We start from the raw sequence: 25143 nt of genomic DNA on the forward strand, positions 1-25143 counted from the left end.
TCGGGGTGATCAGGACTCTTCAACACAGAGCCCTACAGGTGCAGAGGGAAGGGCTAAAGAGCAACAACTTGTACGGAAAGCCCTCACAGTATGTGGGTACCCACGATGGTCCCTGGACAAAGTGCAGAAATCCCAGAAAACAAAGAGACCAGATAGACAGGAGACGGAGACAAGAAGAAGAGGAGTGTCTCTCCCTTATTTAGTAGGAGTAGGGGAAAAACTACAGAGGATCTTCAGACAGCACAAAATCCCAGTTTACTTTAAACCAGTCAACACCTTGAGACAGAAATTAGTTCACCCTAAGGACAGGATCCCTAGTTACAAACAGAGCAATGTAAGTAAATCCCTTCGGCTGCTCCCTTGTTTGCACTTGGGGTCACCACAGCAAATCCAAGGTGGATCTGCATGTTGAATTGGCACACGTTTTACGCCGGATGCCTTCCTGACGCAACTCCACATTACATGGCGAAATGTGGCAGGGGTGGGATTTGAACCCGGAACCTTCTGAACTGAAACCAAGCGCATTAACCATTTGGCCACCACCCCTTACAAACAGAGCAATGTAGTGTATCATATCAGATGTCAGGAAAACTGTAATGAACACTACATAGGTGAGACGAAGCAACTTTTACACAAGAGGCTTTACCAGCACCGCAGAGAGGTCGCCAGTGGACCTCAGTCTGTAGTTCATCTCCACCTGAAAGACACTAACCACACGTTTGAGGACAAGGAAGTTAAAATCTTAGCCAAAGAGAAGAAATGGTTTGAGAGAGGTGTCAAGGAAGCATTCTTTGTAAAACAGTTGAAACCCAGCCTTAACCGCGGAGCGGGTCTCAGACACGCTTTGTCCCCTGTTTACAATGTGGTACTCAGGTCAAAGCAGTTTCAGTCTTTTGTTCATGGTAATGAGTCATTCACGTCATCAGGAGAGAGTCATCAAGGGAGCCATCAGGGGAGGCTTCCGTCCTGTCATTAGGAGAGTGCTAACTAGAGCACAATAGGTGCTAATTAGAGCTATTGTTTAGTCACTAGCCTATAGCAGTCAGCCTCTCGGTAGGTGGGGTCTGGTTAGGTTAAAAAACTCCAGCTTTTGTTGGCTTCTGGTTTATTCTTCTCTACAAGAGTCAAGACAGAAGTCAGACTACCAGAGCAAGAATTTTAGCTGAGGAAGCTTCTGTGATTTAAAGCGAAACGTCCTCACGTCAAGCAACCCAGTCCAGTCGAAGATTCAAGCTTCTCTACTAAGCATTAGTGAAGGTTACAAATGATCTTCTTATGGCCTCAGACAGTGGACTCATCTCTGTGCTTGTCCTGTTAGACCTCAGTGCTGCTTTTGATACTGTTGACCATAAAATTTTATTACAGAGATTAGAGCATGCCATAGGTATTAAAGGCACTGCGCTGCAGTGGTTTGAATCATATTTATCTAATAGATTACAATTTGTTCATGTAAATGGGGAGTCTTCTTCACAGACTAAGGTTAATTATGGGGTTCCACAAGGTTCTGTGCTAGGACCAATTTTATTCACTTTATACATGCTTCCCTTAGGCAGTGTTATTAGAAAGCATTGCTTAAATTTTCATTGTTACGCAGATGATACCCAGCTTTATCTATCCATGAAGCCGGAGGACACACCAATTAGTTAAACTGCAGGAATGTCTTTCAGACATAAAGACATAGATGACCTCTAATTTCCTGCTTTTAAATTCAGATAAAACTGAAGTTATTGTACTTGGCCCCACAAATCTTAGAAACATGGTGTCTAACCAGATCCTTACTCTGGATGGCATTACCCTGACCTCTAGTAATACTGTGAGAAATCTTGGAGTCATTTTTGTTCAGGATATGTCCTTCAATGCACATATTAAGCAAATATGTAGGACTGCTTTTTTGCATTTGCGCAATATCTCTAAAATTAGAAAGGTCTTGTCTCAGAGTGATGCTGAAAAACTAATTCATGCATTTATTTCCTCTAGGCTAGACTATTGTAATTCATTATTATCAGGTTGTCCTAAAAGTTCCCTGAAAAGCCTTCAGTTAATTCAAAATGCTGCAGCTAGAGTACTGACAGGGACAAGAAGGAGAGAGCATATCTCACCCATATTGGCCTCTCTTCATTGGCTCCCTGTTAATTCCAGAATAGAATTTAAAATTCTTCTTCTTACTTATAAGGTTTTGAATAATCAGGTCCTATCTTATCTTAGGGACCCCAATAGAGCGCTTCGCTCTCAGACTGCAGGCTTACTTGTAGTTCCTAGGGTTTGTAAGAGTAGAATGGGAGGCAGAGCCTTCAGCTTTCAGGCTCCTCTCCTGTGGAACCAGCTCCCAATTCGGATTAGGGAGACAGACCCCCTCTCTACTTTTAAGATTAAGCTTAAAACTTTTCTTTTGAAAAAGGTTATAGTTAGGGCTGGATCAGGTGACCCTGAACCATCCCTTAGTTATGCTGCTATAGACTTAGACTGCTGGGGGTTCCCATGATGCACTGAGTGTTTCTTTCTCTTTTTGCTCTGTATGCACCACTCTGCTTTTAATCATTGGTGATTGATCTCTGCTCTCTTCCACAGCATGTCTTTTTCCTGATTCTCTCCCCTCAGCCCCAACCAGTCCCAGCAGAAGACTGCCCCTCCCTGAGCCTGGTTCTGCTGGAGGTTTCTTCCTGTTAAAAGGGAGTTTTTCCTTCCCACTGTCACCAAGTGCTTGCTCATAGGGGGTCGTTTTGGCCGTTGGGGTTTTTCTGTAATTATTGTGTGGCTTTGCCTTACAATATAAAGCGCCTTGGGGCAACTGTTTGTTGTGATTTGGCGCTATATAAATAAAACTGATTTGATTTGAACAAAGTTATGTTATATTCTCATCAAAGACATACCTGGAGTAGTGTTTTATTTTATTTTGCACATATACATCATCGACACACCACAAAGAGATTTCTATCAGGTTTCACCTGATTATGAGCATTTTTAGATGCCTACAGCAACTATCTCAACCACTGACAACATATTACAGCAAGAGTCCATAAAAGTATTTAAAGGCCTGACTAAAGTGTAATATGTGATCTTTAAAAATATATTTTCATGAAAAAAGACACAAATGTGCAGTTAACTGCATTTTATTTTTTCTTGTGTAAAAACACAGCTTAGATGTGGTTTGACCGAAACAAATTGTCATTAAACTTAAATAAAACAGGGGTGACGTGGAGGTTTAAGAGTCACTAGGTGTTCATAAGAAACAGTTATTTATTCCTGTATTTATTTATTTATGTTCATTGTTAGTTGGATTTATCTTTTCTGTTGTGTTTAATCAGGTTCTTTTGTTTCTTTCTCTAAAATTGTATTGTAGCATTGCTGGTTATTATTACTATTATTGTTGTTGCTATTATTACTAATATATAAATACAAAAAAAAAAATACAATTTGTAATACATTTAACTCTTTTACAACAACAAATGCTGAGCCATGAATTATTATACAGAAAACAAAAGCACACAAATGTGCTGACAGCTGCAACAGCTTAATGCTGTTGGCATGTTGGCCTGTGCGCCTGGACAAACCATTGTACAACTATGCAGGGGTGGGAAGAGCCCTTTCAATATTATTGTTAGAGCAGAATTATGTTTCGCAACATTTATAAATTCATTCTAATTATATTCTTTTACAACATGAATTGTATGGACATTAATAACATGCAACACAAAAATGTATTTAATGCCAGTTTATTGTGCCCCCCCCCATGCCCTGGGCTCTGGATACATAGTACCCTTTACCCCCCCAGTCCAACACCCCTGCGAACATCTAACACCGCTCGCTTGGCACTTAGAAAATGCGTGGCCATTTACACTGTTAACACAACAACAGTCACCAGACAATCACTGTCGAGCTGGATGTGAAATCTGTCGAAGTGCCCCATGAGTGTGGCTTTGCAAACAGACACAGTGACACGTTGGTGTGTGCGCTGAACTGACAGGGAGTGTGGCAGCTGACAAGAGCGGCTGTGGGGAGCTGGCGTTTCTGGACATCACGGCTGGGGAACACGTACCGTGTTTGGACGGACATCTGGACGGAAACACACACAAAATAAAATTGTCCCAGTTAACTACACCAAGACCTGGAGAAACTGCATTTCGTTCTGCCTGTAAGGGTCGAGTGACAATGAAAATGAGTCTGAGTCTGAGTCTAAAACTCTCGTGAATATATTCTCTGGGTTTATAGACTTTGTTATTGTGTTTGTTTTATGTAAATACCAGAAGAACCCTAGGTTGCTTCTCCATTATTTTCAGTTGGAATCATTGCATCAATTCCTGTTTGCTCTTTAGAATTTTGTTTTGGCAAGTTTTCACGGTCTCTACTGCCATCTACTGGCCAGTAATATTCATGGCAGTATGAGCGTCTGGATGCCAGTAGATGGCAGTGTTCTAGTTATTCTGACCCCGGTTATATCAAACGGTTGTCAAATAACAACTTGACTTTTTGGCTTTTTGCAAATGGCCTTTTTTTTTTTTTACAAATAAAAAAGGCATATTTTACAAAACACATTTATATGTAAACACAACACACACACCTCACATTAACGTGTTGGTTTTTGCATAGAATGAATGAGTCAATCAATCAGTGTTTTAACGGAGGCACATTTTACCCATAATCCCTTTGGCATCTGTCTGTGTATGTTACAAAACTTCAGAATTAGTGCATTATTTAAAATTAAAAGATATATGCTATATTTTAACTTTGTATAAATGAGAGAATTGACATTAATGGAGTTATTTTATCCATAATAATTTATGTTATTGATCATCACTTAGATATGATTGGGTTATGTGAAACCTGGCTTAAACCTACAGCTGGCCTCCCCTTGAATGAGGCCTGCCCACCAGCATATACATTTAGTCACGTCCCTCGTGATGCAAAGCAAGGCGGGGGTGTTGCTCTTATTTATAAATCTAGGTTAAGCTTATTAGCTGTTGGGGGTCACAAATATAACTCGTTTGAGCATCTGATTCTCCGCTCTGCTCAGGATATTTCACATTGCCAAGGTCAGAAGAAAAAAAAAAAATCAGCCCTATTGCTTGTCAACTAGTGCAGATAACATTCTGATCATTGGTGACTTTAACGTTCATATAAATAAGCCTTCTGATCCCCTCTGCAAATCATTTATGGAAATTGTGGGTGCATTAGGATTTTGGCAATGCATTTGGGATTCAATGCACATTAGTGGAAATACCCTGAATCTGCTTCTCGCAGGTGGTATTGCTGTCACAAATATTGACATCATGCCTCTTACATCAGTTGTCTCTGATCACTCACTTATTAAGTTTACAGTTTCGCTGCCGTGTTTTGCGGAACAACAACCTTATATATTATTACGGTGATGCATCAACTCAACTAAGACTGAACTCGAAGCTAGACTGCCTGATGTCTTAGCTTCACATTTGACAAATACCCAGTCAGTAGACAGACTTGTGAATAGTTTAAACTCAGTGCTCAAAACTACACTTGACATGATTGCACCACCTGTGTTAAAACTGCGCTCCCCCAAATGACAGTCACCTTGGTTCAATGATTACCTGCGTGACTTCAAGCATAAAGCAATAGGTCAAGAACGGAAATGGCGTCGTTCAAAATTAGAAGTATTCCACCTTGCGTGGCATGATGCTATCTTAGACTATAAGCATGCATTATTGGCTACAAAGTGGACCTACTACTCTGATTTGAGCAACACAAACAAGCATAACTCAAAGTTCTTGTTTGAACATGGTGGCAACACTTATTCATGGACAACCACCTGTAGTTCGCTCTCCTTTTACAGCACAAGATTTCCTGGATTACTTTGAGAAGAAAATAGAAGACATTAGGTTAAACATATCCCAGTATGCCTTAACCCAACCACTACACCATGCTATTGAGGTGGGCGCCACTACTGAGGTATTGCCTAGATTTACAGAATTTGATAGTATCTCAGTAGGCATGCTGACGAAACTCGCAACATCAACAAAAAGCACAACCTGCTTAATTAATCCTATACCAACAAAACTGTTTAAAGACCTGTGGCCCACTCTTGGGCCAACTGTACAGGAAATTATTAATCTTTCTTTAACTTCTGGATCTGGTCTTAAATGTTTCAAATCTGCAGTGATTAAGATTGAAGAAATTATTCATGAGCTGACTTAATTCAAGAAGTTGACAAAATTTTGGACTAAGAGGTCACGTTGTTCTTGTCTTGTTCATATGACCATATTTGTGTGTGGCTTAGACAACCATTTCTTTCTACAGAGCACCAACAGCTACCTATCAAAAACAGAAAGGGAGATAAAAGTAAGTCCCTTCGGCTGCTCCGTTGTTTGCACTTGGGGTCGTCACAGCAAATCCAAGGTGTATCTGCATGGTGAATTGGCACAGGTTTTACGCCGGATGGCCTTCCTGACGCAACTCCACATTACATGGAGAAATGTGGCAGGGGTGGGATTTGAACTCGGAACCTTCTGCACTGAAACCAAGCGCATTAACCACTTGGCCACCACCCCTGCCAGAAAGGGAGCTATTTCAGTACAAATACAATTTCTAATTAATTTGCAACCTTTAGTTTCATAGATATATGTCATTACATTGGTAAGCTGACACAAAATGTATACTAACTTTATCAGTTTGAAGATAAAACATTATCCTTGCACAATACTAGTTACATATAATATGAGACTGTGAATGTAAACTTTTACATTTTTGATTTTGTAAACTTTGCATATCATGGCATGAGTGGAGAAAATACCTCATTGAATTGAATGTATATTGGTATAAAAAATTTAACAAGTTTTTCATCAACTTCTGCGTTTAGAATGCTCGATTTGACAACCTCATAGAATGCGAAGATACTTAAAACTGTGCATATTAGCAGTTACCTTTATGCTACCAATATATTCTATCAGTTGATGTAGTCATTAAAATAAACTCCAGTCATAATAAAAATACAAACTGGCTGATTTTATTTATTAAAAGGTGCGTTACCTTTTATTTTATTCTTGTTTACTTATTTTCACAAAACACGGAGAGTCAAATAAGCCTGTACTGTTTTGTTCAATTTCATTCAAAGTATGCCTGCACATGCCCATGTAGTTTTTTTTTCTCTCCTTTTTAATGTTTGGTGTTTTTCAATTGTTGTAACAAGATTTTTTTAATAGTAGTTCTGGAATTTCAGAAATGCAATAAAACAATCCCAAATCAGACAACATGTAAAATGCAAATTTAAAACAAAATGTTGCACCTTTCCCTCCACTGACACCCATAGAAGCCAAAAATTCTTTCAGAATTGTGTATTGGTGGCTTCCCTCACTCATCTCCTTACAATATGGTCACTTAGTTTTTGAGAAGTGCCTGTGTGACACAGATTGTTGCAGTGTGACCCCTGTCTGTGCCCTCATGTTGATTGTCACTGTATTTCAGTTCTGTGTCCTCATGTTTTTCCCTGCCTGCACTCTGTTACCTCTTTGAGTTCCATGTTGGTTTGCTGCTAGTTCTTCTTTGGTTTTTGTACTTGGTTGTTTTATGTTAACTCAATCAAAAGTGCCTCAGTCACTGTAATTTGTGACAATGAGATGCAAACGGACACTCTCAATGAATAGACTAAGTTTGAGCCGCATCTGATATGTTTTGCGGATTTAGCGGGTATTTGAGTTTAACATTGAAAAGCCCTATTGATCTATATTTTTTATTCTGTTTTAGATTATGAAAAGTCACTTTTAACAGGACAAAGCAACTCCATATGTTGCTCTCGCTGTTCAACAGGAGCTGTGGCTGTTTTAGCCAAATCAACATGCAGATCCATACTGAGATCATGTGAGCAGTCAAAAGAGTCACGCAATAGTAATTAATATTTGGCCATTTTGATAAATATCATTTTTCGAAGGGTGTAGGTGTAGCAGCTGTACTCTCTGTCTCCCTCCTCTGCATTGTGTTTTTATGTTTTTGATTTCTCCCACTCGCTCTCCTCAGGACACAAACTCACGATATCTAGCATGGGAGGTGGGCGCGTTGACCAGTCAGCCAAAGCATGACCTCTGGCCTGAGTGGCCACAGAGTCCTTTCGCCATACCATATGCATATGTAAATGTTTTTAGCATCTGCTTGATTATTCTTTACACCAGCATCACATTCATTTATTCATTCACTCATTTTCTATATCTGCTTATTCCAGTTAAAGGTCATGGGAGGTTGGAGCCTATGGATGCTGCACTGTTGAGCACATGTGTTTGCATAAACCTGGATTAAAAATGTTCAAATTCAATTTGCCAAAACTATGACAGACTGGAGTCCTGTCCAGGGTGTATCTTGCCTCTTGCTCTGTGACTGCTGGGATCGCCTCCAGCTCCGCCATGACCCTTAATTAGAATAAGCAGGTAGAAAACCAATGAATGAATGAAGCCACACTTTTCATGTTACTGTAGCTGAGGGGTTTTCTCGTAGACATAAATATGGGCTGTTCCTTTTCTGTGTTTTCTTGTGCGTGGATTCTGCTGCTGCGTGGTGTTTCTCTCTCCCTCTCTCTTGATCCAGAGAAGTGGTATCTGGGCGTCTGTTGGCTGAGAGCATTATTATACGCACAGGGATGAAAATGAAAGCTTCCACAAGATTGCCGGCATAGTGGGCAAGTGGGAATGTGGAAGAGGTACCTAAGACATGAGGACGAGATATGACAGTTCCACCAACTGCTTTTGTATAATATAATCTAGGTTAGGTTAGGTTTGGGTGGGTAGCTTGCTACAACATCTAATTTGTATGGCTTTTAGTTCAATACAATACAGAAATCTGGTATGACATTATTTGGTGGCCAACTCTTAACATTTGTATGTAAGGTGAACAACCATGAAAAGTTCCCATTTGGAAAGATTTGGAGGTGCAGCCAGGACTCCAGGCTACCAAATATAGTCACATCACTGTAAGATGCAAATGTATGTGTTACTTCATGATGTATTAATTTACAATTTTAATTTATTTTAATTTATATTGCGCCAAATCACAACAGCATTGCCACAAGGTGTTTTACACAAATAAGGTCTAACCTTACCAACCCCCAGAGCAGCAGTGGTAAGGAAAAACTCCCTCTGAGGAAGAAACCTCAAGCAGACCAGACAACATAGTTTGCACCTCTTAGACGTTGCAAGACTACATGGATTGTTTAAAAGTTTCTCTTTTCCCCTAATTTTCATTTGTTGAAAGATGTGTAATTAATGTTCGTTCATTGCAGGATTTTTAATAATTAGTATATATTTAATTTTGTTAAATCATAATGTCCCATTCAGACCTATTTAGGTAAAGCAGTAACAAAATGACATTGTTCATCATCAAACTCCAGAACATTCTTGTTCAACATTCCCCTCAAGAACCTCTGTGATGATAGCTAGCCTAGCCTAGCAGCTTTTTACAAAACCTAGCACTCTGTCATCATATAAAACCAGCCCCATATCTGATAAATGGTTAGGACTGGCCTGGCAGAAATCAGCCCGGTGGAAATAATTTTCTTTAGGCGATGGGCCAGGCCAGTCTAATCAGCAAGAACAAATTCAACATGAGTTCCTGGATTCATGTGGTTCAGAGGCTACTCAACACCACCTCCTTTAACTCACTCCAGACATCTTGTTTCTTCTTCATCTTAAATCCCACTTCCGGACCATATGTGCTGATGATATTCGCCCTTCAGTTTACAGCGTCACACTCTTCATGCTGTAAAACACTTGCCTCGCCTTCAATATACTCTCCTACATCTTTCCTCCCATCCATATCACTACCGAACAGTTTCAACACACTCTTGGTTTTATGGTGTATGTCCTTATATCACTCTCCTCATTTGTCCGGACTTGCGCCCATCACTCAGAGTGCACTAGCTCGTGCACCTCGAATGAGCTCAATAAATGTTCCAAATGCCATCAATTAATCATGTTCTCATTAATTTGGGGAATTTATGAACAATGGATGAAAAACTGTGATAGTCTGATGAAAGTTTAGGACTAGAGACTATTATATACAAAATATTTATTATAGCCTTTAGATTTATAATTGTTCTTTGACCCTCACATTAAATGATGAAAACCATATAATGAACTCAAATGTGCAAAAGTGTTTGGCAAAATGGAACTTTTTGTTCTCTTATCACAAGGTGTACTGTTTTATGAAGCCATACAAAATACCGAGTCCTCTGATTTGGAGATATTGTTTCTCTTCCCAAGCAGCTCACGCTAGGCTGCAAACTACAGATGGATTTGGTTGAATTTTGACATCACAGCAACAGCTTTGGCCACTTTGCTCGGTGCTGCTCCTCTGCATGGGGTTTACCATTGAAAATATTGGGTTTTAAAGCAATGTGTGCCACTTAAGAGTTTCTCATTAAGTTTCTGAATTAAGTTTGGTTTAAGCTTCATCTCATCTCATCTCATCTCATCTTCAACCGCATATCCGGAACCGGGTCACCGGAGCAACAGCAGGGGACCACAAACTTCCCTTTCCCAGTTTAATCTATCTTGGTAAATTAAATTTACATGGTGGATCCTTGATCTCTGGACATAAATAGGAATAAACAAAATCTGTAGTTTTTTCAAAATGATTTCCTTTCAGACATTATTGGCATGAATGTTTTTCCATACATCTGAGCTGAGCTCTTACGGCTGTGCTGTGCGGCACGTCAGGATGTAATTTATAAACAATGCAGCATGTCTCATTTTGGGAGGAAAAAAAAAATGTTTTAGTGGATTGTAGTTTCTTGTCTGTAATACAATGTTTGTAAGCAGTGTCATTTTATTTAAAGTGGTGATTCGTTTTGAAGTTATTAATTCCGAGTGGACTCTGTCTCGGCAGAGAGCCGAGCAGCGTTTGGAGCTGTGCCAACAGAAGAGAGGACGATTCTCATTTCTTCACTGCAACAAGACAAGAGTCCCAGGTAGTGACTTTAGGGCCCAGTTAGTGACTTTAAGGCCCTGTCCCACTGGCATTTAGGAGGATTTGCGTATGGATTGCTCACAAAATTGGCCCATATTCACCAAACATCCGCAATATCCGTGTAACATGCCTGTATGAGTCGGTCGTCATCCGAACACGCCCATGATCATCCGCAGAGGCACCCATGTCCGTCCGCAGCCAGGATTTTTGAGCTGTTCAAAAATCTGGATGCAGATAACATCCGCCTTACATACTCCATATATACTCAATTCATACACAATACATACTCACTCTATGCGCTGTATATCTGCAGTTAAACGTTTATAAAGTCCAAAGTTTAAGGATCCAGTGACCAATTTCATATTTATTTACTTTATCAATCAATTCAATTTTATTTATATAGCGCCAATCACAACAACAGTTGCCCAAGGCTCTTATATTGCAAGGCAAAAGCCATACAATAATCACAGAAAAACCCAACGGTCAAAACGACCCCCTATGACAGGGGTGGGCAACGAGGGCCGAGACACTGCATGTTTTCCTTGCAACCAATCACCTCAGCAGGTGGGTTGCTGATGAGCATCTCCCTTGAACATAAACATCTGGTGGTCAATGAAATCACCTGCTGAAACACCTGAACATTAATGAAATCACCTGCTGAGGTGATTGGTAGCAAGGAAAACCTGCAGTGCTTCGGCCCTTCATGGCACATGATTGCCCACCCCTGCCCTATGAGCAAGCACTTGGCGACAGTGGGAAGGAAAAACTCCCTTTTAACAGGAAGAAACCTCCAGCAGAACCAGGCACAGGGAGGGGCAGTCTTCTGCTGGGACTAGTTGGGGCTGAGGGAGAGAACAGGAAAAAGACTGCTGTGGAAGACAGCAGAGATCAATCACTAATGATTAAATGCAGAGTGGTGCATACAGAGCAAAAAGAGAAAGAAACACTCAGTGCATCATGGGAACCCCCCAGCAGTCTAAGTCTATAGCAGCATAACTAAGGGATGGTTCAGGGTCACCTGAACCAGCTCTAACTATAAGCTTTAGCAAAAAGGAAAGTTTTAAGCCTAATCTTAAAAGTAGAGAGGGTGTCTGTCTCCCTGATCCGAATTGGGAGCTGGTTCCACAGGAGAGGAGCCTGAAAGCTGAAGGCTCTGCCTCCCATTCTACTCTTAAAAACCCTAGGAACTACAAGTAAGCCTGCAGTCTGAGAGCGAGTGCTCTTTTGGGGTGATTATGGTACTAAGAGGTCCCTAAGATAAGATGGGACCTGATTATTCAAACCTTATAAGTAAGAGAAGAATTTTAAATTCTATTCTAGAATTAACAGAAGCCAATGAAGAGAGGCCAATATGGGTAAAATATGCTCTCCTCCTTCTAGTCCCCGTCAGTACCCAGCTGCAGCATTTTGAATTAACTGAAGGCTTTTCATGGAACTTTTAGGACAACCTGATAATAATGAATTACACTAGTCCAGCCTAGAGGAAATAAATGCCATGAATTAGTTTTTCAGCATCACTCTGAGACAAGACCTTTATAATTTTAGAGATATTGCGCATAATGTAAAAAGCAGTCTACATATTGCTTAATATGCGCATTGAAGGACATATCCTGATCAAAAATGACTCCAAGATTTCTCACAGTATTACTAGAGGTCAGGGTAATGCCATCCAGAGTAAGGATCTGATTAGACACCATGTTTCTAAGATTTGTGGGGCCAAGTACAATAACTTCAGTTTTATCTGAATTTAAAAGCAGGAAATTAGAGGTCATCTATGTCTTTATGTCTGTAAGACATTCCTGCAGTTTAACTAATTGGTGTGTGTCCTCTGGCTTCATGGATAGATAAAGCTGGGTATCATCTGCGTAACAATGAAAATTTAAGCAATGCTTTCTAATAATACTGCCTAAGGGAAGCATGTATAAAGTGAATAAAATTGGTCCTAGCACAGAACCTTGTGGAACTCCATAATTAACCTTAGTCTGTGAAGAAGACTTCCCATTTACATGAACAAATTGTAATCTATTAGATAAATATGATTCAAACCACTGCAGCGCAGTGCCTTTAATACCTATGGCATGCTCTAATCTCTGTAATAAAATTTTATGGTCAACAGTATCAAAAGCAGCACTGAGGTCTAACAGGACAAGCACAGAGATGAGTCCACTGTCTGAGGCCATAAGAAGATCATTTGTAACCTTCACTAATGCTGTTTCTGTACTATGATGAATTCTGAAACCTGACTGAAACTCTTCAAATAGACCATTCCTCTGCAGATGATCAGTTAGCTGTTTTACAACTACCCTTTCAAGAATTTTTGAGAGAAAAGGTAAGGTTGGAGATTGGCCATATAATTAGCTAAGATAGCTGGGTCAAGTGATGGCTTTTTAAGTAATGGTTTATTACTAGCCACCTTAAAAGCCAGCGGTTACATAGCAACTAATAAAGATAGATGATCATATTAAGATGGAAGCATTAATTAATGGTAGGGCTTCCTTGAGCAGCCTGGTAGGAATGGGGTCTAATAGACATGTTGATGGTTTGGAGGAAGTGACTAATGAAAATAACTCAGACAGAATAATTGGAGAGAAAGAGTCTAACCAAATACCAGCATTACTGAAAGCAGCCAAAGATAAGGATATGCCTTTGGGATGGTTATGAGTAATTTTTTCTCTAGTAGTTAAAATATTATTAACAAAGCAAGTCATGAAGTCATTACTAGTTAAAGTTAAAGGAATACTCGGCTCAATATAGCTCTGACTCTTTGTCAGCCTGGCTACAGTGCTGAAAAGAAACCTGGGGTTGTTCTTATTTCTTCAATTAGTGAGGAATAGTAGATGTCCTAGTCTTACGGAGGGCTTTTTTATAGAGCAACAGACCCTTTTTCCAGGCCTAAGTGAAGATCTTCTAAATTAGTGAGACGGCCATTTCCTCTCCAACTTACGGGTTATCTGCTTTAAGCTACGAGTTTGTGGTATACCACGGAGTCAGGCACTTCTGATTTAAGGCTCTCTTTTTCAGAGAAGCTACAGCATCCAGGGTTGTGCTCAATGAGGATGTAAAACTATTGACGAGATAATCTATCTCACTCACAGAGCTTAGGTAGCTACTCTGCACTGTGTTGGTATATGGCATTGGAGAACATAACAAGAAGGAATCATATCCTTAAAACCTAGTTACAGCGCTTTCCGAAAGACTTCTACTGTAATGAAACTTATTCCCCACTTGCTGGGTAGGTCCATTAAAGTAATGTAAATGTTATTAAGAAATGATCAGATAGAAGGGGGTTTTCAGGGGATACTGTTAAGTCTTCAATTCCATACCCTAAGTCAAAACAGATCTAAAGTATGATTAAAGTGGTGGTGTGGACTCATTTACATTTTGAGCAAAGCCAACTGAGTCTAATAATAGATTAAATGCAGTGTTGAGGCTGTCATTCTCAGCATCTATGTGGATGTTAAAATTGCCCACTATAATTATTCTTATCTGAACTAAGCACTACGTCAGACAAAAGGTTTGAAATTCACAGAGAACTCACAGTACACGACCAGGAGGACGATAGATAACAACAAATAAAAACTGTTTTTTGGGACTTCCAATTTGGTCATGGACAAGAATAAGAGTCAAGCTTTCAAATGAATAAAGCTCTGTCTGGGTTTTTGATTAATTAATAAGCTGGAATGGGAAGATTGCTGCTAATGCTCCCCCTCGGCCTGTGCTACGAGCATTCTGGCAGTTAGTGTGACTCGGGGGTGTGACTCATTTAAACTAACACTATTCATCCTGCTGTAACCAGGTTTCTGTAAGGCAGAATAAATCAATATGTTGATCAATTATTATATATTTACTAACAGGGACTTAGAAGAGAGAGACCTGATATTTAATAAACACATTTAACTGTTTTAGTCTGTGGTGCAGTTTGAAGGTGCTATATTATTTGTTCTTTTTGAATGTTTATGCTTAAATAGATTTTTACTGGTTGTTGGTGGTCCTTTAACACTCAATAAAATGTTGTTCAATTTCAATTCAATTTAATTGGCTTATAAAGCACCAAATCCCAACAAATGTGTCTCAAGGCACTTCACATAGAACAGTTCAACATTAAAAAATTAAACTAATAAAATTTTAAATACATAATTAAAAACAGAAGTAAAAGAATAAAACAGATAAAAAACTCAAAAACTATTCTAAGAAAGAGAATAAAAAGGCTTAAGTCTTGACTTAAAATGTACACGGACACTCCGACTGTTTCACGGTCGCAGGAAGACCGTTCCACAGAGTGGGTGCACGACAAGAAAAAGCTCTTTGACCTGCTGACATAGAAAACCTGTAAAGCCTACTTTTATTACACAAAAAATTCACATGAGGTATCAAGGGAATCGATAAGGAATCGGATCGATAATAGTATCGATATTGATAAAATCTTATTGATACCCATCCCTAATAAACACAGGGGCGAAGTTGAGGATCATCGACATGCCAGTCTGCAACATCGGCAATGGTGAGGCGATTTTCGATACACTTGATGAAGTTCTGAGGTATGTTTTATTTTGGTCATTATATTCAATTTATTTTATTTATTTTTCATTTTATTAATGTATTTCCATTAGTGACACACAGTTCTTGTTTCTGTAAAAAATAACTAAATTTGACATTCACTTCTATAAAATTCAGCTTGACGCATGAATACTAGATCTCTATTGTTTGAAATTCAACTGTGGAGGAAATACTAATGATCCTGACTTTAATGTCATTGTGGCAACTCATAATATGTGGACAAAACACAGTTATGTGATACCGCTATGCAGCTGTGTGTACTGTAATAAAACTGATTTTGGTACGATTTGGAGGTTATAAGGATTTTGTGTTGATTTTATGGATTTTCTCACTTGGTTGTACAGGTGGACCCTCAAAGAGGTTGACATGTATGCTGTTAGCTGAGGCAAGGTTGAGTAGGATTACTTTGAAATGTAATCCAAAAGTAATCAGATTACATGTAATCTAAATGTATGTCCATACATAGATGTAATCCACATGTATTCTTTCAAAGTAATCCTACCCAACCTTGGCTGAGAGCGTGTCGCTTACCGCCGCTGCTGCCAAAATGGGTGAATTGAAGCTACCATATGAAAGTATTGATGTGGATTCTGATACAGAATTACTGTTTCACATTTGATGGATTTGATGGATTTTCACATTTGATGGATTACTCCGCGCCCTGACCACTGTTGGAGCGACGTTGCCTCGGCTCGATGGTAAGCCTCGCTGACTGAATTACCTACAGAAAATAAACTGTGCAAATGATGGAATTGGATCAGAATGGGAATAACCTCCTTGTGTCTGATGATTTGCGGATATTCATGCTGTTATACGGTTGCAAATATCCATAAAGCTCAATTTGTGACCGTATAACCAGGAAGAACATCCACAAATCATCAGACACAACAGGGTTATTCCCTAAATGTCATCATCATGAGCTGCCTCATAAAAATCTTGTAAATAATCATGCTAAGGCATGTGAGAGACTGTCATGGTCCTAAAATTACTTGAAATAAGCCACAAAAACAGTAATGTTTCAATGAGTCACTCCATTATTGTGCTGTGGGAGCAGTGTTGCCAAGTCCGTGGTTTTCTCCCAGCAATGGGCTACTTTTGAAGTATTGCTGCAGGTGAAATGATTTGTCCTTGTGTTGGCAGACCTGTTTTGGGTGCATTTTATGTTTCCCTTTTTCTTAATTCTTTTACATTTGTCAGGCTGTTCTGAGTGGTTGTTTGGGTGGTTTTGTAACTCTGTTTTGGAAGGGTACTGTTTCTCAAAATAAAAGTCACATTGTGATGACGTAAGCGGGCCCAGAATGGGTTGTGCCAATGTGAGCACTCTTCAGCCGAGAGGGAGGATAGTTGTGCTTGAGCAACTGGGCTTAGTGAGGAGACCCTAAGGATACTTCACACATCTGCCAGAGACAGCACACGCAGTGACACCCTGCAGACAACTCAACCTTATGGCAGGGGTCACCAGCCCCACCCACTGCTAATTAACTAAGTCAGGTGTACTCAACCAATCAAGAGCTAGAAAACACCAGAACTGATTGACCAGCTGTGGTTGCAGCAGGTACACATGGAGAGCAGATGATCTCCAGGAGCAGGATTGGTGACCCTTGTCTTAAGGACTCAGAATGAAACATAAAATGATTGTATTTGGTCAACAGGTTGACCTGTTTTTTTTTTTTTACAATAGAGACACCAAAGGCTATATATTGGTCATACTGCACAATCTTACCTTTTTAAAAATGCAGAAGCCACTTTGAGTAACAAAACACCTTTAAGACCAACTGGAAGTCCAGGTGCTACAGAGTAAACCTCTAGATATGTTCACTGAACATTCATTGACACATCAGGACTTGCTTCATATGGTCCAGTTTGCAACAGCTAGATGAAGTTGTGACATTAAAGTGACAACACACACACACACACACACACACACACACACACACACACACACACACACACACACACACACACACACACACACACACACACACACACACACACACACACACACACACACACACACACACACACACACAGCACCTTTTCTGACATCAACTGTATGTTCTTTGTCCCACACACTTTCTTTTAAGTCCCTCTGGTATCCTGCACCTCTAGAGCAATGCAACATATATATGGCTGTCAGAATAAGTGTATGTGCGTGGGCGTGCACACACGTGCATGGTGAAACAACAACCATGGGTGTATCACTGCCACTTCTGCTGATAAATAAACCAGTGTAGTGATGAGGAGGCTGCTGAAGATAAGGGGCAGGCAGACAGGTGGAAGAGTTCATTTATATATATATATATATACTCAACAAAAATATAAACGCAACACTTTTGGTTTTGCTCCCATTTTGTATGAGATGAACTCAAAGATCTAAAACTTTTTCCACATACACAATATCACCATTTCCCTCAAATATTGTTCACAAACCAGTCTAAATCTGTGATAGTGAGCACTTCTCCTTTGCTGAGATAATCCATCCCACCTCACAGGTGTGCCGTACCAAAATGCTGATTAGACACCATGATTAGTGCACAGGTGTGCCTTAGACTGCCCACAATAAAAGGCCACTCTGAAAGGTGCAGTTTTGTTTTATTGGGGGGGGATACCAGTCAGTATCTGGTGTGACCACCATTTGCCTCATGCAGTGCAACACATCTCCTTCGCATCATCCGTGAAGAGAACACCTCGCCAACGTGCCAAACGGCAGCGAATGTGAGCATTTGCCCACTCAAATCGGTTACGACGACGAACTGAAGTCAGGTTGAGACCCCGATGAGGACGACGAGCATGCAGATGAGCTTCCCTGAGACAGTTTCTGACAGTTTGTGCAGAAATTCTTTGGTTATGCAAACCGATTGTTCCAGCAGCTGTCCGAGTGGCTGGTCTCAGACGATCTTGGAGGTGAACATGCTGGATGTGGAGGTCCTGGGCTGGTGTGATTACACATGGTCTGCGGTTGTGAGGCTGGTTGGATGTACTGCCAAATTCTCTGAAACGCCTTTGGAGACGGCTTATGGTAGAGAAATGAACATTCAATACATGAGCAACAGCTCTGGTTGACATTCCTGCTGTCAGCATGCCAATTGCACGCTCCCTCAAATCTTGCGACATCTGTGGCATTGTGCTGTGTGATAAAACTGCATCTTTCAGAGTGGCCTTTTATTGTGGGCAGTCTAAGGCACACTTGTGCACTAATCATGGTGTCTAATCAGCATCTTGATATGGCACACCTGTGAGGTGGGATGGATTATCTCAGCAAAGGAGAAGTGCTCACTATCACAGATTTAGACTGGTTTGTGAACAATATTTGAGAGAAATGGTGATATTGTGTCTGTGGAAAAAGTTTTAGATCTTTGAGTTCATCTCATACAAAATGGGAGCAAAACCAAAAGTGTTGCGTTTATATTTTTGTTGAGTGCAGTGTGTGTGAGTGAGAGAGAGAGAGAGTAAAATATGAGGTATAACCTTTTCTCTCCACTACTTGCTTATACAAACATTCTGCCCTGAGATTTACATAGGATCTGATTCATTATCTGTACGCACGCACGCATGCACATTTATGAACTTTTTCTTCCTCCATTATCCAAAATTATGACACTTCAGCATTACACTTTGACTTTAACACACTGATCATCCTTCATTATGCAGAAACTTGAGGTTGAACCTCAACAGTTACCCAAAAACGAGGAGCATGCAGGAACCATTGCAGGCACTGGACCACGAGAATGCCGTAGTGTAAAATCTTCAATGGACTGCAGAATGTTAAATAACAAAATATTTAAGTCTCCTCCAGAAGATGCATAGTGAGCTGGATCTGTCACACACCAGAGTGAAATATAAACACGTGAGGAAGCTTCAGTGGGATGTGACAGGACGGCCAAAAACACCTGAAGAAGAATGGGCCCACACTGCCAATCGAACATGTTAAAGGAGACCTGCATTGAAAAAAATGCAGTCAGATTTTTTGAACAAAAAATGACTTACATTTACACATAAGATCCTTCTGAATGTAGTAAAGTAAATCTGCAAGCCCAGATCTGTCATTCAACGGAGAAATCTTCATTTGAAAATGACAAATTTACAGCTAACATTTAGCCCTCCTCAAATTGTCCCTCTCATCATGGACAGTGCCGAGACGTCACAGACAAGACCCTCTCCCAGCATGCATTGCGCCAATTGTAATTTGTGGATTTACGTCAGTTTGCATCTCCACCTTTTTCTTGTCTTATACGGAAGGATCTACTTTTTTAAAACTTCATATTGTCTTGCGGCACGTTTGGTGAATACACATTTCTTTTATTTGTGCTTGAAAATTATTTTGGGGGACTTTTTCATACGCCCGTTTGATTGAGTGGTGTCGCAATGAAAATCTATTGTCTTTCGCCTCTGGTACCATCGCGGGATATGGAGGCGAGACCCGCAAAGAATCCCAGTCATTAAAAATATACGAGGTCTGTCAATAAAGTATAGGTCCTTTTTATTTTTTTCAAAAACTATATGGATTTCATTCATATGTTTTTATGTCAGACATGCTTGAACCCTCGTGCGCATGCGTGAGTTTTTCCACGCCTGTCGGTGACGTCATCCGCCTGTGAGCACTCCTTGTGGGAGGAGTCGTCCAGCCCCTCGTCGGAAATCCTTTGTCTGAGAAGTTGCTGAGAGACTGGCGCTTTGTTTAATCAAAATTTTTTTAACCTAAACCTGTGAGACACATCGAAGTGGACACGGTTCGAAAAATTAAACTGGTTTTCGGTGAAAATTTTAATGGCTGATGAGAGATTTTGTGGTGATTCTGTCGCTTTAAGGACTTCCCACGGTGCGAGACGTCGTGCAGCGCTCTCAGGCGCCGTCGTCAGCCTGTTTCAAGCTGAAAACCTTCACATTTCAGGCTCTATTGATCCAGGACGTCGTGAGAGAACAGAGAAGTTTCAGAAGTCGGTTTCAGCATTTTATCCGGATATTCCACTGTTAAAGGAGATTTTTTTTTTTTTTTTTAAATTTTGCTGTGGATTTTGCTGCAAGAAGTCTGTCCTTGCAGCAACAGATGTACCGGCCACTTCACATTAAAACAGCGAGCATAGCGGAGGCAGAGAGCAGGAGAGGAAGAACGGCGCCCGCTGTCGATGTCGTTGCTGATCTGAGCACACAGATCTGTATCTCACATTCATTGCAGCTTACTTTTGGATGTTGAAACCAGGACGTGTATAAGTAACATTACTAACAGATAAAATCAATTTCAATGCGGGATCGGACTGAAGGCGGGAGCGCATTGTCTTGTCCCTGACGTCATGGAAATGATACGGCTGTACAAACTGTTTTCACAGAGGGCTAAATTTTAGCTGCAAATTTGTCATTTTTAAACAAAGATTTCTCCGCTGAATTACAAATTTTGGCTTACAGATTTACTTTACTGCATTCACAAGGGTCTTATAAATACATATCAGCTATTTCTTTCTGAAATCTGACCACATTTATTTCAATGCAGGTCTACTTTAAACAAAATTGGGCAGGTGCATAAATTTGGGCACCCTTGTCATTTTATTCATTTGAATACATGTAGCACTAATTACTGGAACAAAAAATTGGTTTGATAAGCTCATTGACCCTTGACCTTCTTACATGGGTGACTCCAGTCATGAGAAAGGGTATTAAAGGTGGCCATTTGCAAATGTTTCCCCTCTTTGCATCTCTTCTAATGAGTGGCAACATGGAAGCCTCTAAACAACTCTCAAATGACCTGAAAACACAGACTGTTCAACATCATGGCTTAGGGGAAGGATACAAAAAGCTATCTCAGAGATTTCAGCTGTCAGTTTCCACTGTGAGGAACATAGTGAGGAAATGGAAGACCACAGGCACAGTACTAGTTAAGGCCCGAAGTGGCAGGCCAAGAAAAATCTCAGATAAGCTGAAGCGAAGGATGGTGAGAACTAGAGCCCGATCGATATATCAGCCAGCCGATATTATCAGCCGATATAAGCACTTTTCAAAGTACTCACTATCGGCTGGAATTATCGGCCGATAGAACGCCGATAATTTCTCATAAACAGAACAGTTACTGAAATAATGTTTGTCAGAAATGTAAAATGTCCTTGCACCATTTGTACAGTAGATGGAGCTCTGACTCCATTCAACTGAGAGCTGCTTACACCCCTGCTTAAATGTTTCATCACTGGCCCCCATAGTTTGCCATCACACTGCACTGATCGGCTGACAAAAGCATACAAGTAAGTTTATAAGGATGTTGTTTGTAATAACTTTGCAATTACATTCACCCCACATTTCTCCCATTTCAGTTCAACTTAGTTTGATTAACTCAGTTTATGTAGTAATGTGTCAAATGTGCTTCATTGCGTCGGCCACGCTTTTTATTAAGCCCATGTTGTGTAGACCTTATTTCTAGCATGCAAAACTTTCTTTTACCGCTAAGAAGTTGAAACATTCAGATTCACTGGTCGTCCGGAAGGGTTCTGGGAATTACTGCCGTTCGCCATTAACCCTCTGGGGCCGACGCCATCGTATACAAAGGTTGGGACCAAGCTTTACAAAATTGTCAATAACTTTTTAATGATATGAGACAGAAACTTACTTTTTTTTTTTTTGCTGAAAAATTAACTCCGCGGACTTTCGATCCACCTTCGGGCATCTTGGTACTCCTCATAGAAGATGTGTGATGATGTGCGCAATGTGAGTGTCCAATTGGAATTGGTTCTCCGTCACATGGTTTTCCAAAATCCAATCGTAGAGCAGATTTACCTCACACGATATGGCAAAGATCGTTTTCAGGAGTGATATCTTACTAGTTGGCCCATTTGAATAGCCCCCTAACTGCTCCAATTGCATGTTTGCATTTTTTGAACTTGAAAATTCTTCTCTGTTATAAAGTTAATTAATATGAGGACAAAGCTTCAGCTTTTAGCTCATACCTTTTTTGTTAAGGGTCCAAAAAGAACATTTTTTTCATTCAAAAAAAAAAAAAAAAATATTGGCTGATTTATCGGCTATCGGCAAATCAGCCAATTTATCGATTATCGGCATTTTTTCCATCCAAATATCGTTATCAGCATTGGCCTCAAAAAATCCATATCGGTTGGGCTCCAGTGAGAACAGCCATTGTCAAACCACAGACCTGCTCCAAAGACCTACAACATGATCTTGCTGCAGATAGTGTGTCTGTGCATCGTTCAACTATACAGTGCACTTCACCCAAGGGGATATTGTATGATGCTGCAATGCAGAGAACGCCTTTTCTGCATACACGCCACAAACAGAGTCGCTTGAGGTATGCTAAAGCACATTTGGACAAGCAAGCTTCTTTCTGGAATAAGGTGCTGTGGACTGATGAAAATAAAATTGAGTTATTTGGAAATAACAAGGGGCGGTACACATGGCAGAAAAAGAACACAGCATTCCAAGAAAAACACTTGCTACCTACATTAAAATTTGGAGGGGGTTCCATCATACTGTGGGGGCAGTGCAGGTACTGGGAATCTTGTTAAAGTTGAGGGTAACATGGATTCCAGTCAATATCAGCAGATTATTGAGAACAATGTTCTTGAATCAGTGACAAAGTTGAAGTTGCGCCGGGGCTGGATCTTTCAACAACGACCCTAAACGCTGCTCAAAATCTACGAAGGAATTCATACAGAGAAACAAGTACAACTTTCTGGAATGGCCATCTCAGTCCCCAGACCTGAATATTATTGAAAATCTGTGGTGTGATTTTAAGCGGGCTGTCCATGCTTGGAAACCAACAAACCTGAGATGTTTTGTAAAGAAGAATGGTCCAAAATGCCTTCAACCAGAATCCAGATTCTCAATGGAAGCTATAGGCAGCATTTAGAGCAGGGGTGGCCAAGTTCTGTCCTCAAGAGCCACATTCCTGACACTTAGTTGTCTCTCTGCTCCAACACACCTGAATCCAATGAAAGACTCGTTAGCAGACTTTTAATGAGCCTTTCATTGGATTCAGGTGTGTTGGAGCAGGGAGACAACTAAGAGTGTCAGGAATGTGGCTCTTGAGGACCGAACTTGGCCACCCCTGGTTTAGAGGCTGTTATTTCTGCAAAAGGAGGATCTACTAAATATTGATGTATTTTTTCTGTTGGTGTGCCCAAATTTATGCACCTGCCTAATTTTGTTTAAAGAATTATTGCACACTTTCTGTAAACATTATAAACTTCATCTCACAAAGAACCATTGAGCTTTCATAGTTTCAGAGGCTGATGTAACTATGTGCATGTATGCGTGCGGTATCACAATTCATGAACGTACAGGATAATAATCAGTAACTGTTAACTATATAGCTTAATCTCACCCTCAGAGCTAATTGTCCACACAAAGGTATATCAAAGCACACTCCAGCTGCAGGATTAACTGAAAATCAGACCCTGCCATCCAGAGACATTACAGCGACCTAAGCTTCACCTCTCCTCGGCACAGGTCTCCGTATTCTCGCCCTGTAGGTTTGAAGCCTTGGAGCTGGAGCTTCTGTGGTAGGAGCGGCTCCCTCCGGCATTGTGAGTCACGGTAGATCTGATGGCTCTTTCATGAGATTTTAAGACCTGATGCCAACAGGCCAGGTGCTTGAGGCTGTACAGATTTTCTACTGTGTGTGTGTGCTTTGTGCTGAATGGGAATGTGTGTGTTTTTCTGCAAGTAAACGCACAGATTCATTCACGTTATTTGTACACCTGCACAAACAAGTGTTTGCGTATGAATGTGCTTGTTATATGCATTGATTTCTACTTCTGCAGTGCAGCTGGTGCAGTGATGGAGTCCTCATTGAAAGTGGAAATCAAATTACTGTAAAATGTACAAAATCTTGTTTGTGTAGACATCAATTAAATCTAACCGGAAGAAAAAGGTCCAAACCATTTTTCATCATCAATAAAAATAAAAGTGTTTGATTTTTCAAATTGAGTGTTTTCACAGAAACACTTAGCTTTTCTCAACATTCATCTTCTCAAAACAAGCTGTATTGTATCAGCTGTGTGTTTTTATTCAGGGCATCTGCTTTGTTGGTGAGGAAAGCTGTTCATTTATCTTGCTTTACACTGAGACAGAAGTTATCCTTCGCCTCTTGGCCCGGCTCCTTTCTACAGAAATAAAGCAGCATCATAATGCGTGTTGTGTTCACTGCTGAGGTGAGGCGTTTAAATCATATTAATCACGCAATGTGAATGAAGTGAGGCAGAGTGTGAATCACACCGATCAAAGTGGAGTTTAAATTAATATAGTAGCAGTAGTTAGAGAAATGTCTACCTGAGGTTCAGCTGAAATTAAAAACCTGGAGTGTCTGATGAAGCTACAAGTTTTCTTATATCAGACAATGATGAAGTTAAACATTCCACTGAAAGAAATTAGAGGCATCATATTAACAGCTTCAAAATTATTTTGATGATCATTATGTGTAATAGGGAGAAAATCATCTCTTTCAAACCCCCTCCATGCCCAATGACCTGTTCGAGCACTACGTAACTGGGGTTTGAGCTCCCGTGTAAAGTGTGTAACACTTACATTTTGATGTTCTCCTGATTTTGCATCTAGGTGCTGTATTTGATATAGCTGATCACAGAGTTATAATGAATAGATTTGATGACTTTTTTGGTATTTTTGACAGGGTGCTTTTGCGGCTGAAGTCCATTTAGTTCGGCCACAATGCTG

This window comes from Thalassophryne amazonica, chromosome 2, assembly GCF_902500255.1.
Source record: "Thalassophryne amazonica chromosome 2, fThaAma1.1, whole genome shotgun sequence".
Lineage (NCBI taxonomy): Eukaryota > Metazoa > Chordata > Actinopteri > Batrachoidiformes > Batrachoididae > Thalassophryne > Thalassophryne amazonica.